Source organism: Sceloporus occidentalis, unplaced genomic scaffold (genome assembly GCF_023333645.1).
Source record: "Sceloporus occidentalis isolate IW3139 unplaced genomic scaffold, rSceOcc1.0.p SCAF_5, whole genome shotgun sequence".
Taxonomy (NCBI): Eukaryota; Metazoa; Chordata; class Lepidosauria; order Squamata; family Phrynosomatidae; genus Sceloporus; species Sceloporus occidentalis.
This window is the reverse complement of record NW_028316985.1, coordinates 162,780,855-162,798,452: the sequence shown is the minus strand read 5'-3', so window position 1 is coordinate 162,798,452 and position 17,598 is coordinate 162,780,855. Positions and strand designations below refer to the sequence as shown.

Genomic DNA, 17,598 nt, shown 5'->3' with positions numbered 1-17,598 from the left:
CTGCCATGGCTCAGTGCTAGGGAATCCTGGGGATTGCATTTTATTGTGGCACCAGGGATTTCTCTGACAGAGAAGGCTAAATGTCTCACAAAACGAGTTCCCAGGATTCTCTAGCATTGAGCCAGGACAGTTAAAGCCGTCTCAAACCGAACTATTTCTGCAGTGTGTTTAGACCCATGAATACCCTCAACTTTCTTTTAGGCTTTCCTATGGCTGCAGTGCTGCCACATTGTAGAACGAATCCAGATTGACACCACTTTCAATCGGCGTGGCTCCATGCTATGGAATCCTTTGGTTTGTAGGTTGTCACCGGAGGCGGCTAAATGTGTTGCAAAACATCAAATGAATTTCATAGCATGGAGCCACGGCGGTTAAAGTGGCGTCAAACGGGATTAATAGTGCAGTGCAGATGCATCCTGGGAAGGCCTGTGCCATTAGCTCTAAAAGCAAAATGGCTGTGAGGGGAGAAGGTTCTCCCAGTTGCTAAGCGACTGCAAGGCAGGCTTCCCAACTGCCTCAGAGTTGACTAGGCCCTGGCAGGAAATGGGGCAAAACACTCTTGTCTCCAAGACCTATAGGGGCTTTTAAAAAGGTAAACCTGAGTCCAGAGATGTATATAATACCCTTGCTTCAAAATTTGTACCCTAAATACTATGTTCTCTCCTCTCCAGGTGCTGATCTTTAAATGCCGGCGCTCATAGCTCTGTACTTAATAGTCATGCCCTTATCTTTATTAATTTTATCATCGTTCAAATTTACGAACCAGGTGATGCTTATTATTATTATTATTATTATTATCAAGATTTATTTATAAAGCGCTGTAATTTGCACAGCGCTGTACATAATAATAATAACAATAATAATAATGATAATAATAATAATTTATTCGTAGCCTGCCTCTCCACAAAGGATCAAGGAGGGTAACGATTATAAAAACATACTAATGTAATTAACAAAATACCTAACCTCCCCCCCAAATTAAAATACAAAACATCTTAAAATATAATCAAATTATTAAAATCAATCTAAAAATCGGTCTAAAAATTGATCTCCATTAAAATGAGGCATTTTGGGGGAGAATGAAGTAACCACATAGTAAACAATGGTTAAAAATAGATATGATAAAATAAAGACCTACATTCTAAAAGAACAATTAGAGGTTGATACACATATATATAAAATTCGAAGCTGTACAATATAGCAACACAAGTAAACATAAACAACACACATTAACATTATTTTTACAGTTGTAAAATTCTTCTCCAAATGTATAGCTATTTTGTCAGTACTTCCTACCTTCAAGTAGTTTGTGCTAATTAAATCAAAATGCCTTTCATTTCTTTCACTTCTGTTTATATACATTATTATTACTGTGTTGTTGTTGTTGTTGTTGTTGTTGTTGTTATTATATCCCACCTTTCTCCCACCTCTGCCTTTATACAAACTCTCTTTACTGATAAATTACTCCTCTTATTTTGACTTCTGTAATATCAAAATAATTTCAATACAGATGCTAAATTAAATATTCAAGTAACCAAAATTTCTTTAAATCCACTATCCTGTAAACTTTAGTACTGATTTTTGTTCTGCAAGCATCTCTGCAATGTATTGTGTTGTTTTCTGACTAGGGTGCATCTACACTGTAGAATTGATGCAGTTTGGTGTCACGTTAGATGACATGGCTCCGTTCTACAGAACATTGGGATTTGCAGTTTTGTGAACCACCAGTACTCTTTGGCAACTTGTTGGGGGCAATTGGCTTACAGATTGTAAACCAGTTAGAGTTCACTATTAAGCGATATAGAACTGTAAATGCTACTGGCAGAGAAGACTAAAGATTTTGTAAAACTACAAATCCCAGGATTCCATAGGATGGAGTGACAGCACTTAACATGTCAAACTGCATCATTTCTACAGTGTAGATGAACCCATAGTTGGGGAAAATGTGGGCCAATGGGGGGAGGGAGTGGTTTTCCTAGCAGAAAATTTAAGTTATCGTATATACTCAACTATAAGTCGACTTCATGTATAAGTTGAGAGCAAGTTTTGGGGCTGAAATTATGGATTTTGATATGATTACCCATGGGTAAACTGAGGGTAAAACTCAGAGGCATATAGCAAAGGATCTAAAGGATGAAGCAAAGCAAAACACTGTCAAAGAACTTACACAATTCCAGTAGACTTAACTCTTTGTGCTCACTCTTAAGGCTGGATGGATGAGAGTAGAGGGGATTGGTGCTTCCAGGACAGAATATACTCTTGCTTTTTCACCAGGGGATGGTTCCTTCTTTTAAATAATAGTTAAGATACAATACTTACATTGACCTGTGGATAAATCAACTCAGTTTCTTGGGGTCAATTTTTTGACCTACATTTCTAGACTTATACATGAGCATATATAGTAAATGGCCATTCTTTACCTCTGGACAAATATTCAGCAAAATTATATTGGGTGTTTTGATCACACAAGTTTAAAACCGTTTGGGGGTAAGGAGTTTGGACAAGAATCAATTTTATGAAGTGTGCATCACTGGAGTTCAAATGAATCTGAGGGAGGACTGGAAAACTTTTAGAAGAGAAGTGGCATTGGAGATTATCAGATTCTGCCAATAATAATAATAATAATAAATTTTATTTTTACCCCGCCTTTCCAAAATATGATCAAGGCGGCTTACAAAATTTAAAAACATTACAATACAGAATAAAAATTCAATATAAAAGTTAAAACAGTACTACAATGTTTCCTCCTAAAGTAGAGTTTTGCCTCTTTAAGGTGGCCTTATGAGATGAAGAGGGATTTTACCACCAGAAAACAGATATCATTGTTGTTTACAGGTTATCATCATATTTCACATATAACAAAATCAAGAAAAAACATACCAAAACCCCCCACACAAATAAATCTTTCCAATTTAACCACCCCATTCATAGTTTAACTAGGCCTTAATAAACTTTTTATTAAAATGATAAAAATTCACATTAAGGGGCGGATTTCACTACCAGAAAACACATATCATTGTTGCTTAAAAATTCTCACCATATTTCACGTAGAACAAAAAGAAAAAAAGCATACAACCCCCACAATCTTTCCAATTTAACCCTCTAGCCATAGCTTAATCAACCCCTATGCCAAATGGCTCTTCTCCCTATCTTTATTTTTCCCCATTATTTTAAATAAACGTTTGTTAAATTAAAGATGTTTCATAGTCTTTCATGCCAATTACATAAAACTGCTCTGTGTGGGGTTGCCTTTGAAAAGTGCTCAGAAACGTCAGCTGGCTCAAAGAGCTGCGGCAGCCAGGCTGTTACTGGGAGCTGGCTACAGAGAGCATACACCTCTCTTGTTGCGACAGCTCCATTGGCTGCCAGTCCATTTTCGCACACATTTCAAAGTGCTGGTCTTGACCTATAAAAACCCTATAGGGCTTGGGTCCAGGTTATTTGAAGGACTGTATCTCCCTGTATGAGCCCACTAGAGTGTTGAGATCACTGGAAGAGGCCCTTCTCTCTGTCCTAGCACCTTCTCAGGCGTATTTGGTGGGAACAAGAGAGGGCCTTCTCAGTGGCTGCTCCCAAACTTTGGAACTCCCTCCCTAGAGGCCAGGATGGCACCATCCCTACTGTCCTTCCGACGCCAGGTAAAGACGTTTCTTGTGTGGTCAGGCCTTTTAAGATGAAAAGGGCTGGGCTTTTAATGATTTGTATTTTTAACATGTTATATTTTTATTCATAACTGTTTTAACTCTTAAAATTGTTTAATTGGTTTTTAAATTTCATATTTATATATTTTATTATTGTTGTACTGTTTTTAAATTGTGTTGTTCTATACTAGTTGTTTGCTGCCTTGAATCCCTATATTGGGAGAAAGAAAATAATAATCCCAATTTAACTCCCACACTTCATCTAGAAGTTGATTTTGGATGTCCTTTTCTTATGTCTTTTCCTGATCACCCCTCGTAACTGACATAAGGTCTTCGCAATACAAATAATAATAATAATAATAATAATAATAAATATTCCCAATTTTACCCCCCCCCCCCAATCTAGAAGTTGATTTTGGATGTCCTTTTCCAATGCCATTTCCTGATCACCTATAGTAACTGACATAAGGACTTTCCAATAGACTAATAATAATAATAATCCCAATTGAACTCATCCCTTCCATCTAGAAGTTGATTTTGGATGTCCTTTTTTAATGCCATTTCATGATCACCTGCATAAGGACTTCCCAATCCTCCCCAGGTACAAATAAGCATTTCCAATTTAACTCCCCCACAATCTAGAAACTGATTTTGGATGTCCTTTTGGAATGCCATTTCATGATCACTTCTCATAACTGGCACAAGGACTTCCCAATACTACTACTACTAATAATAACAACTAAAATATAGTCCTCCTCCTCCTCCTCCTCCTCTTCCCCAATTCCCCCGTCCATCTAGATCTAGAAGCTGGTTTTGCATGTCCTTTTCCAATGCCATTTCCTGATCACCTCTAGTAACCGCCCTAGGGACTTCCCACCCATCCCCTTTCAAAACAAACACACACCAAGAAAAGAAAAGAAATTCCCTTCCTCTCTCTCTCTCTCTCTCTCTCTCTCTCTCTCTCGAGGGCCTTAACCGGTTTTTCTCGCCCAGCCTTTAGAATAGCAATAGCAGCAGCAGCAGTAGGGGTGAGTCAGTGTTTGGCAATGGAGTGGGCGTGTGTGTGTGTGAATGTAAGAGAATGAATGATGTCAGGGAAGGCTGTGGCAGACAGGGGGAGGGAGGGAGGGAGAGGAGAGCACAAGAAGCCTGAGCATGAAACAGGCTGTAAACACAGCAGCAGCAGCAGCAGCAGCCGCCTCGCCTTCTGCCTGGGCTCCCTCTGCTCCTTGGATCCTCTCTCCAGCTGTTGCCCCCAGGAACTGTCTGCCAGGGGGAGAGGGAGAGGGAGTGGCAGTGGCGGTGGTGTTGGTGGTGGGTCAGTGGGCAAAACTTTCTTCTAGCTGTTTTCTCCTCCTTGCTGCTGCTTCTGGTCTCGTGGTAGGAGTCTCTCTCTCTCTCTCTCTCTCTTTTTCTGGCCCAAGGGAGCTGCAAATGCCAAAGAGCCTGGGAGCTATAAAGGAGGCTTCCCCTGCTGAGTGTGGCTGGAAGGCAGAGCTTGCTTGGAAATTTTACCCTCCTTTCCCTTCTCCATAAGCAGGTAAGTTCAAGAAGTAGGACTCCTCTCTCATTCCTAGGAAGACATGCAGCTTCCTTGGCTCAATTCTGTGTTGCTGTTTGGAAGAAAAAGAATCTGGTGGGTGTCCCGTTTGGGGAAGTGGGTTTGGAGCATGCTGGGTGATATGCGAAGTTTAACCCAATAATCCTTTCAAATTTACCAAGTTAATAATCCCTTGATGGGGAATGGGGGGGGGGGATATATTTATCCAAATCTTCCTTTTTAAAAAAGACTTAGTAGTGCAGATACGTGACTGCATAGGTGTAAATCCCACTGAGTTCAGTAGGACTTATTCCCGAGTAATTGTGTTTAGGATTTCAGTCTAAAGGGTCCAAGAAGTTCCTTGCTCAAAAGTTGTAGCCTGGTTTGTGACTTGTAGAACATTAAAGAAGCTTCCATGAAAGTTTTTTTTTCTCCCAAGACTCGGTAATATTTAACTGGTTTTGTGTGATTGGTATGAAAGGCTATGAAACGTTTTAACTTAACAAACATTTTTTTAAAAGATCCTTTTTTTTAGTTGAGGGACTGCTCCCTTCTGAGAAGTCAATGTTGATTTTGGCTACAGCTTCCTTAGAAGTTCCAAGCCAGAATTCTGTAACCCATTTTAAGTTTAAGATAATTTTTTTAAGAATGTGGAATAATATATTTAAAATATTAGAGGACATTGTTTGGACAAATAACATTTTATGCTAGATAGTTTAAGATATAAAATTATTGGTATAGGTTCATGACTACAGTCAGTAGAAATTGAAGTTACAGTTTGTTTTAAGACAAAAACATTTCAGCCTTTAAACTGTTAAAACTTTTTAGGATTTACAGGAGTGGTGCTATAATCCCATTTTTTGTAGGTTTTACGTTGCATATGGGAAATTGGAACTTCTTACATCTTAGTAAATATGTGACGTGTGTGTGTTTGTGTGTATTTCTGGGTTAGGCTCATTAATAGAAATCTAGAATCTTTAAAACAAAATATCACATAAATCCTGGATATATGTTTTGTCAGTTCTGGGTATTGTAAATATAAACTCATATTTGGAAATGGATATTTAACTTTTTAACTGGCCTTCTTGAGAGTTTCACTTGACTTGATGAGTACCTAGATATGGCAGTAGGTTTTTCATTAGTAGCTTTGAGCATAATATACTTACCCGTGAGGAAAGGGTACTGAAATCAATGGCTTGTCTTCCAAGTAAATGTGTTGAATGAGAGCTACTTTAAAAAGTAACAGCTGACATCTGTAAATGCCCCCAAGCCAGTTAATCTGAGCAGTCCTATACATCAATATTGCTCAGACTGAAAGTCAGTGACACCCTTTTTTTGGACTGATGGCATCAGCAGCAGGTGCCCAGCATGCATAGTGAAGAGATACATGTGGAAGCAGGAATTAAAGAGCAAGTAGCATGCAAAATTGGAGGGAAAGACATAAAAGTAAGACAAGGAATGAAATGTAGAGAACTGACTGAATATTACAAGAGGAAGCAGGCATGGTAAGAAGGGAGGCGACAAGGTAATTGTTGGGGTTTATTTGTTTTAAATTTTTATTATGTAAATGGCTTTGAGCAAGCTTTGCCTCCATTTAGAAATATAAATGAATAAAACAAAAGGGCAGATGAAATGAGAAAAAAAGGAGAAGTACTGAGGGCTGCTGATAGGATGGCCACCCTATCGGCCTTTGAAGAACACTCTGTCGTTGGACACTGGCACTCAGAACTATGGGGCCTGTCCCTTGGGCCGCAAGAGATGGGGAGAGAAAGTGGGGCTGAGTAAAGGCGTCTGGGAAACAAAGTATTGCTTGTTGTTTGTTTTGCAGGAGGAGGGAAAATGCCTTCATGGTGATGTGGTTTGAATGTTGGACTAGGACTCCTGAGACCAGGGTTCAAATCTTTGCTCAGCCATGGAAACTCACTGGGTGAACTTAAGCAAGTCAAACTCTCAGCCTCATAGGAGGGCGATGGCAAGCCTCTTCTGAATAAGTCTTGTCAAGAAAACCCCATGATAGATTTGCCTTGGGCCTCCATAAGTTAGGCATGACTTGAAGGCACATAACAATGAGGGAAAATGTCCTTCTTCCAAGGCACAGTTGGGGCTTTCAAGGAAATAATGTGGGAGAATTAATATTTTGATAAACCAACAGCAGCTGAGAATACAGAGAGAAGTTCTTATGGTGGATGTAAATGCAGCAGTGTGGAAAGAGGAAAGAAAATTGGCAGTTGGGCAAGCTAAAAGTGAAAACCTAATAAATAGGAGGTGATGAGAAAAGTAATAATAATAATACTAAAATATTTATTTGTATGTCGCCTCTCCCTATATTGGATCGAGGCGGATAGTTCAAGTACTTCAAGAGGCATGTGTTCACTGTTCAGGGAAGAGTGAGGAAATGAAAGTAAATTCTGCACTGCCAAATTGTGTAGCATATTGCCTCCTAAAAATGAATGTCTGTTCTTAACTTGAAGTGAATTTTGTAAAATTAGGATCAGATATGAATAATGCTTCCCATCTGCAATAATTTTGTAACACTTCTGTCTCTGTACTTTCATTTTGTGACTGGTAAGCCCCAGCCATTTCAAACTTTGCCAAGGGGCCTGTGGATAGAAAGTTTGAGAAGCTCTGATGGAGGGTAGCACTTAGTGATATTGAAACTGGGAAGCAGTTACAAAATGAAGATAATCAGATGTAAAAGGAAAGATGCACAAGAATGTACAGCTATGAAATAAGTGCCCTCCAGTTTTGTGTTTGTACTGAAGTGGTATTGGCTCACTCACCCAATTTTCTCTCTCTCAATTATTGACAGTATAATCTTGATTTTTAAACTTAGCTAACATATTACTGAATTAGTTTCTCTAATGCCATGCAAGTCTTATGGATTACCTTATTACCTTCATTTAAATAAATTGTAATTTCTGAAAAAAATCCCAATTATATGCTTTCATTGTTTTGCTTTGTACCAATACGATGCAAAACAGGCCATCTTAGCCTATGGAGATTTGATAATGATTTTACAATCTAGTATACAGGAGCCATATTGGCATATTGGTTTGAGCATTGGACTGCAACTCTGGATACTGTGGTTTGATTCCTGCACAGCCATGAAACCCACTGGATGACCTTGGGCAAGTCACCTGCTCTCAGCCTCAGGGGAAGGCAGTGGCAAACCACCTCTGAACAAATCTTGCCAAGAATGCCATGATAGGGTCACTCTAAGTCAGAAACTACTTGAAAGCACACAACACACATTCTTAATGCTTCTAGCAAGGACAACCATTTCATTGGAAGATTCAGAAATTTCTCATCTGATTCATTTGCAAACATATGCCAAGTTATTTGTAGATCACATGTAAGCGTTGGATTTCTTTGGTTGGCTCCAGTTAACTATAAACAAAAGGAACTTGTCTGCTTGTACTTTTCTGTGTTTACTTTTGGAAATGTAGTGCTATAATATGTAAGTTGTATAGCAACTCCCACACTTGGATAAGTAGGAGAATAGCTTTCTCATGCAAAACTGTATCATTATATGTAAAATAATCCAGTTTTAAACAGAAGATACTCTAGACATTCAGCACAAGTTTCTGAATTTTAAATATATCTTAGAGTGGAAAATTAGAAATCTGTGAACACTTATCATTGATAGGGTGCAACATTAATCTACATAATAAAATCAACAATGCTGCGTTTGAGAAGTTTGTCTCTTTTAAGGCTGCATCTACATTGTATAAATAATGTAGTTTGACACCTCTTTAGCTGCCATGGCTCAATCCTACAGAATCCTGGGATTTACAGTTTTGTGAGACACCAACACTCCTTGGCAGGTAAGGCTAAAGACCTTGTACAACTACAAATTCCAGGATTCCACAGAATGGAGCTAAAGCACTTGGTGCTGTCATACTGCTTTATCGCTACAGTGTAGATGTACGCTCTGTGATCTTCTACCCTTCTAATCCAACACTTAAGGGTACTTGTTTTTAAGTCTTGGAATGAAGACAGAATAGTAGCTTTAGTAGTGCCGCCTTGAATCCAGTTCCAAGAGAAAGGTGGAGTATAAATTAAGTCAAGCAAGCATGCAAATAAACAAGCAAATAAATAATGTTGCATGAGGGGTATAATGGATATAACCCAGGGGTGGGAATTGTTTCTTTACACTAGTACACTGGTAACTCCAACAGAAAAACTAAAAAACTTCATGTGTATTTTGAGTAGCTATTAACCCATTTTCCTAGTTCCAACCCATTGTATCACCTGATAAAGCCTCATTTGAGCATCTGTAGCATGCTCCTCCTTTATCATGTCTCAAAACACCAGGAAGATAATAACATTAAGATAGTCAGCTTTATCCCTCCTATTTTTTCATCCCACCCCTGTTACTTTCATAATATCTAGCCTCTTGAAGAGATCTGGACACTTTGAAAGCTTACACTCACTGTGATGTTTTAATATGAAGTTTGGATGTTTTTAATGATCAGCATGGTTGCCTCTGTGCTTTGTATGACTTTTTAATGGTCTCTTAGGCAGGTTATAGACTGCCATTAAAGTACGCGCGGAGTGCGTACTAGGGTTAGGGAGGTGCGGTGCTTCCGCACCTCCCTAACCCTAATAGGCGCTCCGTGTGTAAAAAATAACGGCGGCTGTTCCAGACGGCCGCCGTCATGAGGACGTCACGGCCGCGCCACCTCTACACGGGGCGGCGCAGACGTGACGTCCTTGCTCCGCGCCAGGGCGCCTAGGGAGCCCTTTGCGCGAACCAGGAAGGAGCTCCGTTTCGGAGCTCCTTCCTGGTTTGAGGCGCTGCTTTGCTTCGCTGGGCGCAGCCTTCAGACGGCTGCGCCCAGCGAAGCAAGGGAGAAAGGGGCCAAGCGGCCCCTTTCTCCCCCTCCCCGCCACCACAGGGTGTCCTTGGTTTTTTTTTTTTTTTTTTTTTTTTTGATTGGGCGGGCTATAAATAAATCATTATTATTATTATTGGGGCTTGAAGCCCCAAGGACACCCCTTTTCAGGCTGCGGGGAAGCGGCATTTTGCTGTTTCCCCGCAGCCTGAAAAGCGGCGGATCGAGGCCTCAGCGGCTGCCGTTCTAGCCACTGAGGCCCCGATACACCGGGGAAAGGGGCGGGTACAGACCGCCCCAAATAGACAGTCTGTAACCCGCCTTACTCTGTATGTAGAGAGCCAGTGTGGTGTAGTGGTTTGAGCATTGGACTATGACTCTGGAAAGCAGGGTTTGAATCCCTCTGAGTGATCTTGTGCAAATCACAGTCTCTCAGCTTCAGATGATGGCAATGACAAACCCCCTTGACAAACTTGCCAAGAAAACCCAGTGATAAGTTCACCTTAGGATTCTTAGAAGTTGGAAATTACTTGAAGGCACACAACAACCAAATTCTGAATATAATCATTGAAAGCCCCCCCCCCCCCCCCCCGTGCAACCTCAGATTTGGATTTATTTTATGGGACATTACTCATCTTCTAATGTAAAAATTGCCTCCATTCCTCTCCTCATCTCAGTAATATGTTCCTGAATGCAGATCCATTTTTGTACCAGGGCAAAAAAAGGACACACTTGCATCCAGTTTCACATTGCAAAATGCATGCTTCTTTATAAACAAGTGTCATTTTATATATATGAAATTGTAACAAGAGAAGCAGCCCTTAATGGTTGCAACCACTAAGAGCAATTGTTACAAAAATTGGAGTGCTTTGGGGTAAGTGGTTTGAAGACTGCAGCCAAGTAGACACTTAATGCTTTAGGTCAGCCAGAACCAACCACTCAATAAGAATGAAAGCTTATAGTTATCTATGCCAGCATTGTATGGCTTCAACTTTTGTAGATATATGTATCCAATGAGAGAATGGTCTAAATTGCTAGGCAAGTAGCAGTGGGGAAGAAATCAAATTATTCAGTTCATACACATGATTGTTTCTCTCCTGAGTATGTTGAGAAAGGAGGCATTCTTTTGTGATTTCTGTGATTGTTGTTGTGTGCCTTCAAGTCATTTCCAACTTACGGTGACCCTAAGGTGAACCTATGATGGGGTTTTCTTGACAAGTTTCTTCAGAGGCAGTTTGCCATTGCATCCTCTGAGGCTGAAAGAGTGTGACTTGACCAAAGTCACACAGTGAGTTTCATGGCTCAGCAGGAATTCAAACCCTGGTCTACATAGTCCAGCACTCAAAGCACTGTGTCACACTGGCTTGATTTCTGTGATATTTAGCATATGTTGTGCTGACATTTCATTTTGTTGTTGTTAACTGCCCCCGAGTTGATACCAACCCATGGATGAGACACCTCCAAGAGCCCCCTGTCTTCCACTACTCTGCTTAGTTCCTGCAAACCCATACCCGTGACCTCCCTAATAGAGCCCATCCATCCAGCATGTGGCCTTCCTCTCTTTCTACTTTTCTCCCACTTTCTTAGCATTATTGCTTTTTCCAGTGAGTCGTGCCATCTCATGACGTATCTGAAGTACAACAGACTCAGTTTTGTCGTCTTGGCTTCCAGGGAGATTTCTGGCTTGATCTGATCTAGGATCCATTTGTTTGCCTTTTTGGCTGTCCATGGTATCCTTGGCACTCTCCTCCAGCGCCACATCTCAAATGAATTGATTTTCCTCCTGTCTTCTTTCTTAACTGTCCAGCTTTCACATCCATACAAGGTAATAGGGAAAACAATGGCTTGTGCGATTTCTTACTTTTGTGTACAGTTGTATATTTTTGCATTTTAGAATCTTTTCATTGAAATATTAAATCAGGATAAAGGTGAGGGGGCTGACTAGCAATATTACTGGGCTTCTGTTGAAACTTTAAAAAGCTGCCTAATTTCTATAGTTGAATATGGAGATAGGCAGGCTTCAGCTACTTCAGTTTTTATTAAAACTATGAAGTATACCACCTAGGCTAAAACTGTGTACAAAATAGGGACTTGGGCATATAGAGGTAAATCAATTTCTTAGGTCTGAAACACATGGGCCAAAAAATATAGAATCATACAATCGTAGAGTTGGAAGAGACCACAAGGGCCATCCTTTCCATTCCCCTGTCATGCAGGAAATCTCAATCAAAGCATCCCCGACAGATGGCCATCCAGCCTCTGCTTAAAGACCTCCAAGGAAGGAGACTCCATTACACTCCGAGGGAGTGTGTTCCACTGTCGAACAGCCCTTACTGTCAGGAAGTTCCTCCTAATATTGAGGTGGAATCTCTTTTCCTGTATCTACTCTGCCCCAGCAACTTCCTCTGTGTGGTACTCATCCAAAATCGTTAGTTCTGTTGTGTCCAGGAAATCCTCTTGCTCCCTAATATGCTGAAGTGTAGCTACTCTGGACTCCAGCTGCTGTACTTTCTCCTCCAAGAGTGCTACCAACTTGCACTTGGGGCATGTGAAGTTCTCCACTTCTGTAGGCAAGAAGACAAACATCCCACAAGTGTTGCATGTGACTGCAGCAGTTCCCTCAGTTTCCTACTGAGTGTCCATTACTTTAGTAATGACTGAAACAAGACTGTGGGCTTCCTCCTCAAAAAATCCTCTGGTAAACACCAACATTAAGGCCCATGATGACCTGACCTTTTCATCAGTCTCTGGCAGCGAGCTCAGTCTACTGGGAATATAACTTTATAGGAATGTCCCGGCTGCTAGCTTTTACTTAAAGGCAAGGTTCTGACTCAAGGTTTGCTTCTCACCTGCGGCCTCTGCTGTAGTTTTCTTTCGATCAAAATAATTCTGGGAGGAGTTATATAGAGCTAGTCTGCTAGCTCCACCCCCAAGTGACTCACAGATGTGACTCACAGAAGCCCCACACCCTCAGCAACAAGCACACTCTCCCAGAGTTCTTTTTAAAAAATTCAAACACTCACCACTCAAAATGGCTGACCAGCTCCTTCTCTCCTTCTCCTCTCTGTGGCAGGAACATGCCGGCTTTGGGATATGTTGGGGGCATGGCATTTATACAACGCACACCTTGATTGTGGCTAGAAGCTGCAAGGAGAGCGCAACAACCTACCACTACACTTTCTCTTTCATCAAGCAGATGTATTCCTCCCCACCAATGTTATTTGGTATTATTAGGTAACTGGAAATCAGAAGATCTTCCCAGTTTTCTGCAAATTAAAATCTGAATCTACTATTATTATTATTATTATTATTATTATTTATGGTATAACCCATGCTACATCAGGTTTAACATATCAAAGATATAAAAATGGCTGACAGTTTTATTTACAAACTAGAGAGACTTAATGGTCACTTTTACCCTGTTAAGTTGAACTAGTTGCATTTCATACACTTTTTGATTGTGGGACTGTACCAGATTTATAAAGCATTCTGCCTAAATACAGCATTCACGACTCAGGTCTTTGAGTATAGCTTACCAATAGTCAAGCTGCTAATGAATCTAATATTATTTAGCTTTGACATCAAGCTTTGGTTTCTTTGTTCAAATCCACTTACTTCAGCTTGTATACTGGGACTGAATGTTCCTTTTCTTTCCCTTTTCTAAATGAGCTGCTTTTGCTTACAAAAAAGGAGGGGGGCTTTCTAAATGCAACTCTGTATTTAATTGGTTTTATTTGTTGTGTACTTACGAAAGAGGTTAGTTTATCTAACATGAATAGAGATAAGGTAATCTTTATACAATATTTGTAAACAGTATATAAATGTGGGTGCCATGATACTTCATTTTAGTATGGATACAGTACTGCTATATGCCAAGCAGATGCTGGGAGCATGACTCGTAACAGAGATGTTGCTGTCTCTGCAGATCTCAGCCTGTTAGGAGGATTATTGTACCATGGACACTACTGTCCCAGTTTATTCCAAAGGGCAATAAGAATCACAGACAGTACTGTCCCAGCAGATGCTGTGAGATTTATTTAGGTACTAAAACAGGCATTGATGGGAAAGTTTCTGCGAGACAGATGAACTACTGTTTCCTCAAATCTGCATCTGCTCAGAGAACTGGTAATTATACTGGGCATTGCTGCTCAGCTATGAGCTGAGATTTAGGTTCAAATGGAATACATGTTTACTACAAAGTAGAATTTAATGGAACATCAAAGTAAATATCCATAGATTTTTGTGAGTTGGTAGAGGTCTGTGCACATTTTCTTTGGAGTAACCCCTAAATGAACCTACAGAACCAATTTCCAAATACAGATATATAGGTTTGTGCTATACTCTTGCCAGCAAAGCAAACGTATTAGGAAGGAAATTCAGTTAAAATCAGTTGGGCCCTTCTTTGAAGTAAATAAGGTTTGAACTGGGTTTTTCAAAATATAAGCTGTACTGGCTTATGATTTGTTCATTACTTAGCTTTTTCCCCTGTGTCTCTGGCTTTACTTCACAAACGAAGATTCAGGAAGGACTCATCCCGCGCTTTCTACAAGCGCGTTGATGACTAAAAAGGCCAGTCCGAGATAAACAAGTCCGGTTGCAGAAAGCACAGCAGAAAGTCTCCTTGGGTGATTTTTCCGGGTTGTGGTTCTTTCTGTGTTGTCATTTCTCTTCGAGACTAATTCGGCATGAGGTTTCAAAAAACGCTGCAGCATCGTGGATAGTGCGTCTCTATGCCTCCCGGTGTGAGGCCAGGGTAGACCATTGTTGGTGATCAGTTTGGCCGAGCCTGAGATGTTTTTTCGGGGAGTCCTTGTATCTCTTCTTTGGGGTGCCCCTCTTATGCTGACCCGTGGCAAGTTCACCATAGGATACTTTTTTGGGAGGCGATGTTCCTTCATCCTAGAAATGTGTCCTGCCCAGCGCAGCTGCGTCCTCAATAGCATGGCCTCACGCTAGTGATTCCTGCTTGCTCAAGGACAGCAACATTTGTCGGTCCAGTGTATATTTAGAATTGTGCGTAAACAGCGCTGATGAAAGCGTTCGAGGAGTTGTAGGTGTTGGCGATAGGTGACCCATGTTTCAGACCCATAGAGGAGAATAGACAGTACAATGGCTCTATACACACTGATTTTTGTGCTTCGCCTCAGGTGTTTGTTACTCCAGACTCTTTTGTGAAGCCTTCCAAATGCACTATATACCTTTGCTAGTCTGTGATCAATCTCTTTATCAATCTTGGTATCTGAGGAGATGATGCTTCCCAGGTAGGTGAACTGCTGGATGGACTTAAGCACAGATTTGCCTACAGTGATGTGGGGATGGTAGTGTTCTTCCTGTGGTGCAGGCTGGTAGAGAACTTCCGTTTTCTTCAGACTGACTTCCAGCCCAAAAAGCTCTGCAACTGTAGCAAACAAGATGTTAGGTGCTGCAGAGCTGCTTCCATATGAGCAACAAGGGCAGCATCATTAGCAAAAAGCAGCTCATGGACTAGATAGTTTAGAGTCTTAGTGTGAGCCATCAGGTGGCTTAAGTTAAACAGGCTACCATCAGTATGGCAGCGTATATAAATGCTGTCTTCTTCTTCAAGATCTGCCATAGCCCTTTGGAGCATCATGCTGAAGAAGATTGTAAATAAAGCTGGAGCGAGAACACAACCTTGTTTCACACCATTAGTTATTAGAAAGGGCTCCGAGAGAGCGTTGCCATATCTGACTTGACCTTGCTGGCCTTCATGTAGCAGGATAATCATTTTGAGGAATTTGGGGGGGGGGGGCATCCTGGTTGTTCCAGGATCTGCCACAGACCTTTTCTACTCACAGTGTCGAAGGCTTTGGTGAGGTCGACAAATGTTACATAGAGTCCTTTGTTCTGCTCTCTACATTTCTCTTGCAGTTGTCTAAGGGCAAATACGATATCTGTATTGCTCCTTTTAGCTCTAAAGCCACATTGGCTTTCAGGAAGAAGTTCTTCTGCAATAGCAGGAACTAATCTGTTCAGGAGTATCCTTGCAAGGATTTTTCCAGTGATGGAGAGCAGTGTTATACCTCGATAGTTTGAGCAATCGGATTTTGCTCCTTTTTTCTTATACAGGGTGATGATGACTGCATCTCGGAGATCTGATGGCGGTTCACCTTTTTCCCAGCAACTCACAAGGAGCTCGTGGAGTTTAGCATGGAATACATGACCTCCGTGTTTCCAAGCTTCAGGTGGAATTCCATCAATCCCGGCTGCCTCGGCATTTTTCATCTGTTGCATGGCCTTAAGGGTCTCTTCCAAAGTGGGAACTATGTCCAATTAATTTTTCATCGGTTGTTGTGTCATATGTTGAATAACTTGAGTCTTGGACTACTCAGTTGGCACTAAAGAGGCTTTGGAAATGTTCAGCCCATCGGTTCAGAATGGAAGCTTTATCTGTGATTAGTGTTTGACCATCTGTACTGTATAGGGAGCTTTGGACCTGATATGTAGGTCCAAACACTGCTTTAAGAGGTTTGTAAAATCCTCTGGAATCACCCAGATTTGCAGAACGTTGTGTCTTTTCTGCTAAATTGATCCACCACTTGTTCTGAATGTCTCTGAGTTTTTGTTGGAGTTGACTACATGCAAGGCGAAAGGCTGCTTTTTTTACATGGCAGGATGGCTGGGTGAGGTCTGCCTGGGAGCAGTTCTCTTCTTTGCCAACAGCTGTTTTCATCAAGCTAGTCTTGATTTTTTGGGGGGGAGAATCCTAAGGATTCTTCTGCAGATTGCAGGATGCTGTTTTTGATATGTTGCCAAAGCGCTGTAGAAGAAGAGTTGACAGGATGGTTTTCAAGTTTTGTTTGCAAATTTGCCTGGAAGTTGTCTCTCATGGCAGCTTGCTGAAGATTGTTGACTTGGAGTCTCCTCTTTAGGATGCCACCCCTCTTAGGTTTAAACTTAAAATGAACATTTAGTTTACATCTTATGAGGCGATGGTCTGTTTGACATTCTGCACTGGGCATCACTTGGGTATGATGGACATCGCAAATATTTCTCTGGCGCGCTAGGATATAGTCAATGAGGTGCCAGTGTTTGGATCAGGGATGCATCCAGGTTGTCTTCAAGCTATCTTTCTGTTGAAAGATGGTGTTTGTAATAGTCAGCTGCTGTTCTGCACAAAACTGTAGCAGGAGGCGTCCGTTATCATTACAGTTTCCAACACCATGCTTGCCTAAAACACCTTTCCAGGCTTCGAAATTCTTTCCTACTCTGGCATTGAAGTCACCAAGGATAACGATTTTGTCTTCTGCAGGGACTTTTTGTATGAGGTAGCGTAGGTCTGAGTAGAATTTGTCTTTCTCCACAGGGTTGGCTTGCATAGTTGGGGCATATATACTGAAGAGAACAACATGTGGGAGGCGGAAGGAGATAATGTGATCAGAGTGTCCTGTTGGCAAGGTTTTGAGTTTGGAGGCAATGGAGTTTTCGATCATAAAGTCTACACCCGAAAGATGTTTTTCAGTTTTGGGTTTGCCAGATCAGTAGAGTGTGTAGCCGGCACCGTGTTCTTTAAGGCTGCCTTCTTTGTGGAGATGAATTTCACTAAGAGCAGCGATGTCAATGT

At 41.0% G+C, this 17,598-nt stretch overlaps 1 protein-coding gene across 7 annotated transcripts in view; it reads left to right on the top strand.

The window, feature by feature from the left end:
* The first annotated feature begins 470 nt into the window (after positions 1–470).
* Positions 471–17,598, top strand: part of LOC149313069 (phosphatidylcholine:ceramide cholinephosphotransferase 2) — a 53,852-nt gene continuing 36,724 nt past the window's right edge. For 3 of the 7 annotated variants that reach the window (XM_089526001.1, XM_089526003.1, XM_089526004.1), the window contains exon 1: positions 471–592. The gene's annotated coding sequence lies outside the window, so the exon portion shown is untranslated. Of the gene's footprint in view, positions 593–3,571; positions 3,639–4,958; positions 5,182–17,598 lie in introns of those variants that run through there. The other 4 variants (XM_089526002.1, XM_089526000.1, XM_089525996.1 and 1 more) reach the window with 3 other exon arrangements.